This window comes from Peromyscus eremicus, unplaced genomic scaffold (genome assembly GCF_949786415.1).
Source record: "Peromyscus eremicus unplaced genomic scaffold, PerEre_H2_v1 PerEre#2#chrX_unloc_2, whole genome shotgun sequence".
Lineage (NCBI taxonomy): Eukaryota > Metazoa > Chordata > Mammalia > Rodentia > Cricetidae > Peromyscus > Peromyscus eremicus.
This window is the reverse complement of record NW_026734289.1, coordinates 2,701,187-2,715,207: the sequence shown is the minus strand read 5'-3', so window position 1 is coordinate 2,715,207 and position 14,021 is coordinate 2,701,187.

Genomic DNA, 14,021 nt, shown 5'->3' with positions numbered 1-14,021 from the left:
TAGAGAGGTCCCCAGTAATCCACAAAGATACCTCCACAATAGATTACTGGCAATGGTCAAGAGAAAGCCTGAACTGACCTACTCTGGTATAGGATGGCCAAACACCCTAACTGTTGTGCTAGAAATCTCATCCAATGACTCAGGGAAGTGGATGCAAAGATCTACAGCCAGGCCGCAGGTGGAGCTCCAGGAGTCCAATTGGCGAATAAGAGGAGGGATTGTATGAGCAAGAATTATTGAGACCAAGATTGGAAAAAGCACAAGGACAAATAGCCAAAGTAATGGAAACACATGAACTATGAACCAATAGCTGAGGAGCCCCCAACTGGATCAGGCCCTCTGGATAAGTGAGACAGTTGATTAGCTTCATCTGTTTGGGAGGCATCCAGGCAGTGGGACTGGAACCTGCCCTTAGTGCATGAGCTTGCTGTATGGAACCTGGGACTTATGCAGAGACACTTCTCTCAGGCTGGGAGGAGGGGACAGGACCTGCCTGGACAGAATCTACCATGATGGGCTGAATCCCCATGGGAGTCTTTGCCCTGGAGGAGGTGGGAATGGGTGATGGGCTGGGAGGAAGTCGGGGGTGGGAAGGGGGAGGACAGGGAAATCCATGGCTGATATGTAAAATTAAATCAAATTATAAAATAAAAAAATGTATACATATAGAACATACTTAGGTAAATGAAAAAAATTCTCCTCTGATATAAGTCTAATAACTATAAAATATATTGAACACAGAGGATTAAATAAAATAGAAATTTTTATCTGATAAAAGTCTATTATCCAAAATATACATATTAAACACAAAATTCCAATAAAACAAAAATTCTCGTCTGATAAAAGTCTAATAACTAAAATAAATATACTTGTTGAACACAAGAAATTAAATAAAATAAAAATTCTCATCTGATATTGGTCAAATATAAAAATATACATTGAACACAAGAATTCAGATAAACAAAACAAAAATTCTCATCTGAAAAAAGTCTAATATCCAAAATGTACATATTGAACACAGGACATCATAAACAGGACAAAGTTCTCATGTGATAAAAATCAAATATCAAAAATATACTTATCGAACACAAAAATTAAATAAAAGAAAAATTCTCTGCAGGTAAAGTTCTAACATCCAAAATGTACACATTGATGACAAGAAAACAGATAAATAAAACAAAAATTCTCAAATGTTAACAGTCTAATAACAAAAAACACACACTGAAAACCAAAAATCAGATAAATAAAATGAAAATTCTCATCTGATAAAGTTCAAATATTAAAAATGTATTTATATTACACAAGAAACTATATAAAACAAAATTTTTTCACTGAGAAAATTCTAATATCCAAAATAAACATATTGAACACAAGAAGTTCAATAAAACAAAAATTCTCATATTGTAGAGGTGGAATATCAAAAATATACACATTGGACACAAGAAATTAGATAAATAAAACAAAAATTATCATCTGATAAAGATCTAATATCAACAATATCATTATTGAGCACAAAACTAAAGAAAAGAAGAATTCTAATCTAATAAAAGTTTAATACTAAAATAATACATATTAAACATAAGTAAATAAAGCAAAAATTGTCATCTGATAAAGGTGTAATATCAACAATATACATATTAAACTCAAGAAATCATAAAAAGACAAAATTCTCATGTGATAAATGTCAAATATCAGACATATAGTTATTGAACACAAGAAATTAAATAAAACAAAACTTCTCAACTTATAAGTCTAATATCAAAATTATACATATTTGTATATTTCTAACTGTATTTATACCATTCATTTAACAATGTAATACAATTTTCTGATCCTTGAATGTTATTATTACCAACTATTAGGATATAAAGAAATGAAAGTTAGTAGTAAGATATTATAATAAAACTTGTAGTCAAATTTGGTATGTTTTCAAGATTGAGCAGATGTATTTTAGATAGACAGGTCATCTTCAAACCCTTCAGAGATCTACAGAATATGGCATTTAAAATGTTTTAATAACTTAGAAAATTTTTCTTTTTTGGTATGACTATGAGACATGTCGGCTCCTGGCAGTACCAATCTACTTCAGAGAAAATATGGGCATTGAAAAAACTGCAATTAGGGTTAACTTTAATTGTGGCAAAAGTTAGCCACTGGACAACAAAGTATCCCCGAATCAATTGCTGACAAACAGGATAGACAGGACACGAAACAAAGGACTACTGATTCTTGCCAAATCAAGTGTGGTTATGGTTTTATCAAAAGGCATCTTCTGAGGTCATAACAATATGGCACCATCTCTGAAGTGGCCTTCGCAATCCAGAAAAGGTACAGTGCCCTTTTCTTCGAAGGCAGCTAAACAGTCAGTGGGCCGATGGCTTCTGATGTGCAATGGAACAGCAGCTGAAACCGTTATTCTTGAAGAGTAATTAAGCTCACACCTCTCAAAAATAGAATGGCATTTAGTAGAGGGATGTAGAGAAGAACGGGATGCTGAGATGAAGCCACATACATACATAGCCAAGAAGAATGGACAGCTGAATTCAAAAAGCATCAACAATTTCCAGAATTTAAAATCCTGAATCATGACATGACACTAGTGGAATTCAGGTGTTTCTGGTACATGGACTGCTCTCACCCAATGTGAGGTTGAGCTGTTGACCTTGTGTACATCCTACTTCACAAATGAGTCTGTCAGATATGCTAAGCCTATAGGCTGAAGATGATGCCCCAACACTGTGGAGAAACCTCAGATGACTGTCCAAGAAGCTGGCTGTTTCTGTCAAATCACAATTTTTTGGAAGTTGCTTGCATGTACTTCCTGTTTTTATTTTTGTTAGCTAATATTATTTCCTTCTTGGGTCTCTGAGGGAGTTGAAGATTAGTTAGTTACAGTTGAAGATTAATTAGGATAGAAAGTGTATTAGATACATTTTGGACTTAACAAAATAGGAAAGATAATGGAATTATTTTCTCTGAATTTGTCAAATACTAATGGACTAGACATTGTTTAGGTATTTATTACTTGTATATATTGTATATAGTTTTTGTACTTTTGTGTATAGTTTTTCTTATGTTAGTTATAAGCTTTTTCCTTTTTTTCTTTTTATTAAAATAGAAAAGGGGAAATATGGTGATATTTTATTTTGTACTAAAATGTTATTTGTATGTTAATAAATAAAGTTGCCCAGCGGTCAGAGCTATTAGCAAGCCATAGAAATGGTGGGCGGTGGTGTCGTATGCTTGTAATCCCAGCACTTGGTAGGCAGAACTAGGTAAGTCTCTGTGTGTTCAGGGATACAGCCAGCATTGGATGCACATGCCTTTAATCTCAATACCAACCATTGAAGACCTGGAGCTCTATACAGACAGGCAGTGAGGAGGTGGTCATGTGGTTGGGTTTACAACCAATGAGAAGGCAGAACAGAAAATCTATATAAAGACTTTAACACAGGAAGCAGCTCTGTTTTGGAGAGGTAAGACCACCGCAGGAGGAAGGGTAAGGTTTTAGCTCTTAGCTCTGACCTCTTGGCTTTCTTCTTTGCATTGGTTCTGTGTTTCTTATTTAATAAGATGGTTAGTTACATCTACACCTTATAAAGAACTAATATAAAAAATATTCATACTGAACACATGAAATTAAATATTTAAACAAAAATTCTCATCTGATAAGGTCTAATATTCAAAATATACAAATTAAACATAAATAGATAAATAAAACAAAATTTCTCATCTATTAAAGGTCTAATATTCCAAAATATGCATACTGAACACAAGAAATTAAATAAAAGAAAATTCTCACCTGATAAAGGTCTAATATCCTAAATATGCATATAGCATATAATTAGATAAATAAAACAAAAATTCTGATCTGATGAATGTCTAATATCCAAAATATACATATTGAACATAATTAGAAAAGTAACACAAAAGATTCTCATTTGAAAGTATTCTAATATCCAAAATATACATATTGAACACAAGAAACTAAATGAAACAAATATTCTCACCTGATAATTGTCATTATCCAAAATATACAAAATTGAAAACTAGAAATCACATAAATAACACAAAAATTCTGTTGTGATGTAGGTATAATATCAAAAATGTACATATTGAACATAATCAGATAAATAAAACAAAAATTCTCATCTGATATACGTCTATTATCCAAAATATACATAAGGAACATAATTGGATAAGTAAAACAAAAATTCTATTCTGATAAATTTCTCATATCTAAAACATACATATTGAAAACCAGAAATTAAATAAAATAAAAATTTTCCTTTGATAAAGCTCTAATATAAAAAAATACATATTGGAAAAAAAATCAGAAAAATAAGTCAAAAACTCTGGTCTGATAAAGGTCTAATATCCAAAACATACATACTAAAAAAATTAAATAAAATAAAAATTATCAACTGATAAAGGTCTAATATCCAAAATATGCTTACTGAACACAAGAAATTAAATAAAACAAAAATTCTCAGCTGAAAAAGAAATTATATCCAAAATATGCATACTGAACAGAGGAAATCAGATAAATAAAACAAAAATTCTCATCTGTAAAAGGTCTAATATCCAAAATCAATACACTGAACAGAAGAAATCACATAAATAAAATAAAAATTCTCATCAGATTAAGGTCTATTATCCAAAATATATACATTGAACACAAGATATCATACAAATAAATCAAAACTTCTCATCTGATAAAGGTCTAATTTTTAAAATATATATTGAACATAAATAAATAAATAAAACAAAAATTCTGATCTGATTAAGGTCTATTATCCAAAATATATATATTGAAAACAAGAAATCGGATAAATAAAAATAAGTCTCATCTGATAAAGACCTAATTTCAAAAAATACATATTGAACATAATTAGATATATAAAACAAAAAATTATATCGGTTAAAAATCTAATATCTAAAATGTATTTATTGAAAACAAGAAATTAAATAAAACAAAACTTTTCACCTAATAGAGGTCTAATAACCACATTATACATATTGAACACAAGATATCTGATGAAGGAAACAAAAATTCTAACATGATAAAGGTCTAATATCCAAAATATACATATTAAACACAAGAAATTAGAAAAAAACAGCAAAAATTATCAGCAGTAAGTCTAATATACTAAATATAAATATTGAACTCAAGATTTCAGATAATTAAAAAAATTCTCATCTGATAGAGGTCTAACATCAAAAATATAAAGATTGAATACAAGAAATAAAAAAAATTCTCATGTGATAAAGGTCAAATTACAAAAAAATTATCTTATTGAACACAAGAAAATAAATAAAACAAAAATTCTCATCTAATTAATGTCTAATATTGAAAATGAACATATTCAACATAATTACATAAATACAATGAAAATTCTCATCTGATAAAGGTCTAAGGTCAAAAATATACATATTGAACACAAGAAATCAAATATATACATCAAAAATCCTCATCTGATAAAGGTCTAATATCCAAAATATACATACTGAACACAAGAAATTAAAAAAAACAGAAACTCTCACTTGATAAAGTTATATATCCAAAATATACGTATTGAAAATAAGACATTAGATAAACAAAACAAAAATTCTCATCTTACACATGCCTTATATCCAAAATATACATATTAAAAACAGGATGTGAAATACACAAAACAAAAATTCTCCACTGATGAAGGTCTAATACAAAAATATACATATTGAACACAAGACGTCACATCAATATAACAAAAAATCTCACCTGATGAAGGTCTAATACTCAAAATGTAAATACAGAACACAAGAAATCAGAAAAAAAAATCTCATGTGATAAAGGACTAATATGAAAAACATACATATTGAACACAAGAAAGTAAATGAACCAAAAATACTGATCTGATAAAGGTCTAATATCCTAAATACACATATTGAATACAAGAAATCTGATAAATAAAACAAAAATTCTCTCCTGATAAGGGTCTAATATCCAAAATATACATATTGAACACAAGATATCAGGTAAATAAAACAATATTCTCATTTCATAAAAGTATAATAATTTAAATATACATTTTGAACACATTAATTTAGAAAAAAACAAAAATCATCAGTGTTAGGTCTAATATTCACAATATACATATTGAACACAGGAAATCAGATAATAAAAAAAATTATGATCTAATAAAGCTCTAATACCAGAATATACATATTGAACACAAGAAATTAAATAATCTAGCCGGGCGGTGGTGGCACACGCCTTTAATCCCAGCACTCGGGAGGCAGAGCCAGGCGGATCTCTGTGAGTTCGAGGCCAGCCTGGACTACCAAGTGGGTCCCAGGAAAGGCGCAAAGCTACACAGAGAAACCTTGTCTCGAAAAAAAAAAAAAAAAAAAAGAAATTAAATAATCTAAAAATTCTAACCTGACAAAGGTCATCTTCCAAAATATATATATTGAAAATTAGAAATCAGATAAATAAAACAAATATTCTGATTTGATAAAGGTCCTAAATTCAAAACAGACATACTGAACATTACTAGATAAATAAAACAAAAATTTTCATCTCATGAAGGTCTAATATCCAAAATATACACACTGAACATGAGAAATTAAGTAAAACAAAAATCCACCTGATAACGAACGAACATCCAAAATATGCATACTATACACAAGAAATCAAATATATAAAATAAAAATACTCATCTTCTAAAGGTGTAATATCAAAAAATGGACACATTTAACATAATTAGATAAATAAAATGCAAATTCTCATCTGATAAAGGTCTAATATCCAAAATATATGTAATGAACACAAGAAATTAAATAAAACAAAAATTCTTATCTGATAAATGTCTAATACCCTAAATATAAACGTTGAACACAAGAATTTAGACAAATAAAACAAAAATTCTGATCTGATAAAAGTCTAATACCAAAAATATTCATATCAAACACAAGAGGTCAGATAAATAAAACAAAAATTCTCCTCTTGTAAACATCTAATATCCAAAATCTACATATTGAACACAATAAACTAGAAAAGAAAATTATCAGTAGTAAGTTTAAAATTAAAAATATTGCACTCGGGAGGCAGAGCCAGGCAGATCTCTGTGAGTTTGAGGCCAGCCTGGGCTACCAAGTGAGTTCCAGGAGAGGTGCAAAGCTACACAGAGAAACCCTGTCTCGAAACCCCCCCCCCAAAAAATATAAAAATTGAACATAAGAAATCAGTCGGGCGGTAGTGGCGCACGCCTTTAATCCCAACACTCGGGAGGCAGAGCCAGGCAGATCTCTGTGAGTTTGAGGCCAGCCTGGGCTACCAAGTGAGTTCCAGGAGAGGTGCAAAGCTACACAGAGAAACCCTGTCTCGAAACCCCCCCCCCAAAAAAAATATAAAAATTGAACATAAGAAATCAGTCGGGCGGTAGTGGCGCATGCCTTTAATCTCAACACTCAGGAGGCACAGGCAGGCAGATCTCTGTGAGTTCAAGGCCAGCCTGGGCTACCAAGTGAGTTCCAGGAAAGGCGCAAAGCTACACAGAGAAACCCTGTGTCGAAAAAAAAAACTCAGATAAATACAACTAAAATTCTGAACTGAGAATGGTCTTATATCAAATATGCATATATTGAGCATAATTAGATAAATAAAACAATAATTCATCTGATAAAAGTAACATCAAAAATATTCACACTGAACACAAGAAATTAAATGAAACAAAAATTCTCACATGATAAAGGTCTAATATCCAAAATATACATATTGAACACAAGAAATCAGACAAATAAAAGAAAAATACTCATGTGATAAAGATCTAATATCAAAAATATACATATTGATCACATGAAACCAGATAAATAAAAAATTTTCATCTGATAAAGGTCTAATATTGAAAATATACATATTGATCACAAGATTTAAAAAAACAAAAAATTATCATGTGTCAAAGGTCAAATTACAAAAATATTACTATGAAACACCAGAAATTAAATAAAACAAAAATTCTCATCTGATAATGTTCTAATATAAAAAATACACCTATTGAACACAAGAAATTGGACAAATAAAACAAAAATTCCCATCTGATAAAGATCTAATATCCAAAATATACAGGAAATTCTCATCCAATAATGGTCTAGCCGGGCGGTGGTGGCGCACGCCTTTAATCCCAGCACTCGGGAGGCAGAGCCAGGCGGATCTCTGTGAGTTCGAGGCCAGCCTGGTCTCCAAAGCGAGTTCCAGGAAAGGCGCAAAGCTACACAGAGAAACCCTGTCTCGAAAAACCAAAAAAAAAAAAAAAAAGAAAAATAATGGTCTAATATCAAAAATATGCATACAGAATACAAGAAACTGGATAAATAAAACAAAAATTCTCATCTGATAAATGTCTAATATCGAAAATATACATATTAAACACAGGATACAATATTTAAAACACAAAAATTCTCATCTGATAACAGTATAATATCAAAAATATATATATATTGAACAAAAGAAATCAGATAAATAGAACAATTCCCATCTGATAAAAATCTAATATCTAAAATATACATATTGAATACAATACTTAAAAAAATCAAAAATTATCAGTGATAGTTCTAATATCCACAACATACATATTGAACTCAAGAAATCAGAAAAATAAAACATAAATTCTGATCTGATAAATGTCAAATATCCAAATCAGACATACTGAAGATAATTAGATCAATAAAACAAAAATTGTCACCTGATAAATATTTAGTATCCAAAATATACACATTGAACACAAGAAATCAGATAAATAAAACAAAAAATCTCATCTGATGTAGATCTAATATGGAAAATATAAATATTGAATAAAAGAAATCAGATAAAGAAAATGAATATTCACATCAGATAAAGGTGTATTATCCAAAACAGATGTATTGAACATAAGTAGTTAAATAAGGAAAATTCTCATCTAATAAAAGTCTAATATCCAAAATAAACATATAGAACACAAGAAATCAGATAAATAAAATGAAATTTCTCATCTGATAGAGGTATATTGTCAAAAATATACATATTGAACACAGAAATTAAATAAAACAAAAATTCTCACCTGAGAAAAACTGTATCCAAAATACACATATGAACACAAGAAATCAAATATATAAAACAAAAATTCTCACCTGATCAAGGTCGAATATACAAAATATACATATTGAACACAATAAATCAGATAAATAAACCAAAGTTCTCACCAGATAAAGGTCTAATATTAAAAATATACATATGGAACATATGAAATTAGAAAAACAAAACAAAATTCTCATCTGATAATGGTTTAATATCCAAAATGTAAATATTGAATACAATTACTAAAAAAAAATTATTAGTGGTAGATCTAATATCCAAAATATACATATTAAACACAAGGAATCAGATAAATAAAACAAAAATTCTGAGCTGAAAAATGTCAAATATCCAAAACAGACATATTCAATATAATTAAATAAATAAAACAAAAATTCTCACCTGATAAATGTTTAATATCTAAAATATACATATATAACACAGGAAATCAGATAAATAAAACAAAAATTCTCATCTGATAAAGGTCTAATATCAAAAATATACATATTGAACACAGGAAATCAGATAAATGAAATGAAAATTCTCTAATAAAGATCTGATATCCAAAATATACATATTGAATACACAAAATCATAGAAATGAAACAAAAATTCTCATCTGATAAAGATATAATATCAAAAGTATATATGTTGAACACAAGAAATTAGATAAATAAATTTTTATCTGATAAATGCCTAATATACAAAATATACATATTGAAAACAATAAACAAGAAAAAAACAAAAATTGCCAGCGGTAGGTCTAATATCCAGAATATACATATTGAACACAAGAAATCAAATAAAAGAAAAATTCTCACCTAATAAAGATCTAATATCCAAAACAGACATAATAAACATAATTATATGAATAAAACAAAAATTCTCACCTGATAAATATATCATATCCAAAATATACATATTGAACACAAGAATTAAGACAAATAAAACAAATACTCTTATCTGATAAAGATCTAATATCAAAACTATACATGTTGAACACAAGAAATCGGATAAATATAACTAAATTTCTTACCTTATAAAGGTCTAATATTCAAAATGTATATGTAAAACACAAGAAATCAGATAAACAAAACAAAATTCTCACTGATTAAGGTCTAATATCCAAAATATATGTATTGAACACAATAAATTAGAAAAAATCAAAAATTATTAGCTGTAGTTCTAATACCCAAAATATGCATATTGACCACTAGAAATCAGATAAATATGAAAACATTCTGATCTGATAATGCTCTAATATTGCAAAAGGACATATTGAACATAATTAGATAAATAAAACAAAAATTCTCATCTGATGAAGGTCTAATATCAAATATATACATATTGAACACAAGAAATTAAATAAAACAAAAATTCTCACCTGAGAAAGGTCTAACATTCAAAATATACAGATAGAACACAAGAAATCAAAAAAAGCAAAACGAAATTCTAATGCATTGAAGGACTAATAAGAAAAATATTCATATTGATTGTAATTAGATAAATAAAACAGAAATTATCAGCTGATAAAAATCAAATGTCAAAAATATACATATTGAACACAAGAAATCAGAAAAATAAAAACAAATTCTCTTCTAATAAAGATCTAATATCCAAAATATAAATATTGAACACAAGAAATCAGATAAGTAAAATAAATTCTCATCCGGTAAATGTATAATATCGAAAATATACATGTTGAACACAATGAATAAAAAAAAACAAAAATTATCAGCAGTAGGTCTAATATGCAAAATATACATATTGAACACATGAAATCAGATAAATAAAATAAAAATTCTGGTATGAAAAAGGTCTATTATTCAAAACAGACATATTGAACATTATTTAAATAAAAGAAAAATTCTTCTCTGATAAATGTCTAATACCCAAAATATACACATTGAACATAATTAAATCCCTAAAACAAAAAATCGCTCCAGATAAAGATATAATATACAAAATATACATATCAACACAAAAAATTAGATAAGTAAAACAAAAATTCTCATCTCATAAATGTCTAATATCCAAAATATACATATTAAAAACAGGATACCAGAGAAATAAAATGAAAAATCTCATCTGATGCAGGTCTAATACCAAAAATATGCATATAGAACACAAGAAATTAGAAAATAAAATACAAATTCTTATCTGATATAAACCTAATATCAAAAGTATACATATTAAAAATGAGAAATCAGATAAGAAACTGTCATTTGATAAAAGTATAATATCCAAAATATACATACTGAACCCAATAAATAAGAAAAAAAAATTCTCACCTATTGGTCTAACATCCACAATATACATATTGAACACAAGAAATCAGATAAATACACCAAAATTGTGATCTGAAAAAGGTCTAATATCTAAAACAGATATATTGAACATAATTAGATAAATAAAACAAAAATTCTCAACTGATAAAGATCTAATATCCAAAATATACATACTGAACACAAGAAATCAGATATATAAACAAAGACTCTCATCTGATAAAGGTCTACTATTCAAAATATACATATAGAACACAAGAATTCAGAAAAACAAAGTAAAATTTTCATGTGATAAAGGACTAATATAAAAATATACATATTGAAAACAAGAAATTAAATAAACAAAAATTCTGATTTGAAATAAATATCTATTTTCCTAAATATAAATTTTGAACACGAGAAATCAGGTGTATAAAATGAAAATTCTCATCTGATAAACCTCTAAGATCCAAAATATACATATTGAACACAATAATATAGAAAAAAATAGAATTTATCAGCAGTATATCTAATATCCACAATATACAAATTGAACACAAGAAATCAGATAATTGAAACATAAATTCTCACTATATTGGCCCAATACCAAAACGTATATATTGAACACAAAAAATTAAATACATCAAAAATTCTAACCTGATAAATGTCATTATCCAAAATAAACATATTGAAGACTAAAAATCAGATAAATGAAATTAAATAAAACAAAAATTCTCATATGATGAAGGTCTAATATCCAATATATACGTATCGAGCACAAGAAATTAAATAAAACAAAAATTCTCATCTCATAAAGTCATTATCCAAAATATACGTATTGAAAACTAGAAATCAGATAAATAATAGAAAAGTTCTCACTGGTTAAAGGTGTAATATCCAAATTATACATATTGAACACAAGAAATCAGATAAATAAAATGAAAATTCTCATCTGATAAAGGTCTAACATAAAAAATATGCATATCAAACACAAGATTTAAATAAATAAAACAAAAATTCTCATCTGATAAAGATCTAATATTCAAAACATAAATATTGAATACAGGATAACAGATAAATACAACAAAAATTCTCATCTGATAAAAGTCTAACATCAAACATATTCATATTGAACACTAGAAATTAAATAAAACAAAATTATCAACTGATTAAAGTCATTATCCAAAATATACATATTGAAAACTAGAAATCAGATAAATAATACAAAAATTCTGATCTGATACATGTCTAATATCAAGTATATACATATTGAATGTAACTGGATAAATGAAACAAAAATTCTCATCTGATAAAGGTCTAAAATCCAAAATATACATATTGCACATAATTAGATTAATAAAACAAAAATTCTCATCTGATAAAAGTTAAATATCCAAAGTATACATACTGAACACAAAAAAATCAGACAAATAATAAAAAATGTCATCGGCTAAAGATCTAATATCAAAAATATACATATTGTACACCAGAAATCAGATAAAGAAAACAAAATTTCTGATCTGATAAAGGTCTAATATCCAAAATAGACATAAAGAACACAAGATAATAGCTTTAAAAAACAAAAATCATATTTAATAAAGGTCTAATGTCCAAAATATAGATATTCAACTCAAGATACCAGATATAGAAAAGGGAAATTCCATCTGATAAATGTCCAATAACAAAATATACATACTGAACACAAGAAATCAGATAAATAAAACTAAAATTCCAATCTGATAAAAAATTCAAATATCAAATATATATATATATATATAAAACACAGGATACCAGATAAATGAAATAATTCACATCTGATAAAGGACTAATATCAAAAATATGCACATTAAACACAAGAAATTATATAAATAAAACAAAATTTCTCATCTGATAAAGATCTAATATCAAAAATATACATGTTGAACACAAGAAATCGAATAAATAAAAAAATTTGTCATATGATAAAAGTATAATATCCCTCGGGAGGCAGAGCCAGGAGGATCTCTATGAGTTCGAGGCCAGCCTGGGCTACCAAGTGAGTTCCAGGAAAGGCATAAAGCTACACAGAGAAACCCTGTCTTGAAAAACCGAAAAATAAAAAAGTATAATATCCACAATATACATATTGAACACAATAAATAAGAAAAAATACATTGGCAGTAGGTCTAATATCAACAATATACATATTGAACATTAGAAATCACATAAACAAAATAAAAATTCACATCTGATAAAGATCTAATAACCAAAATATACATATTGAACACAAGAAATCAGATAAACAAAAAAATTCTCCTCTGATAAAAGTATAATATCCAAAATATACATATTGAATGAAATTAAAAAATTATCAGCGGTAGGTCTAATATCCAAAATATGAACATTGAACAGAAGAAATCAGATAAATAAAACCAAAATTCTCTTCTGATACAAGTCTAATATCATTAAAAAACATATTGAACATAACTCAATAAAAGAAAAATTCTCATCTTTTAAAAGTCCCATTACCAAAATATACATACAGAACACAGGATATCCGATAAATAATAAGAAAATTCTCATCTCATAAAGGTCTAATATAAAAAATATACATATTGAACACAAGAAATTAAAAAAATTCTCACCTGATAAAGAAGTAATATCGAAAATATACATATGAACACA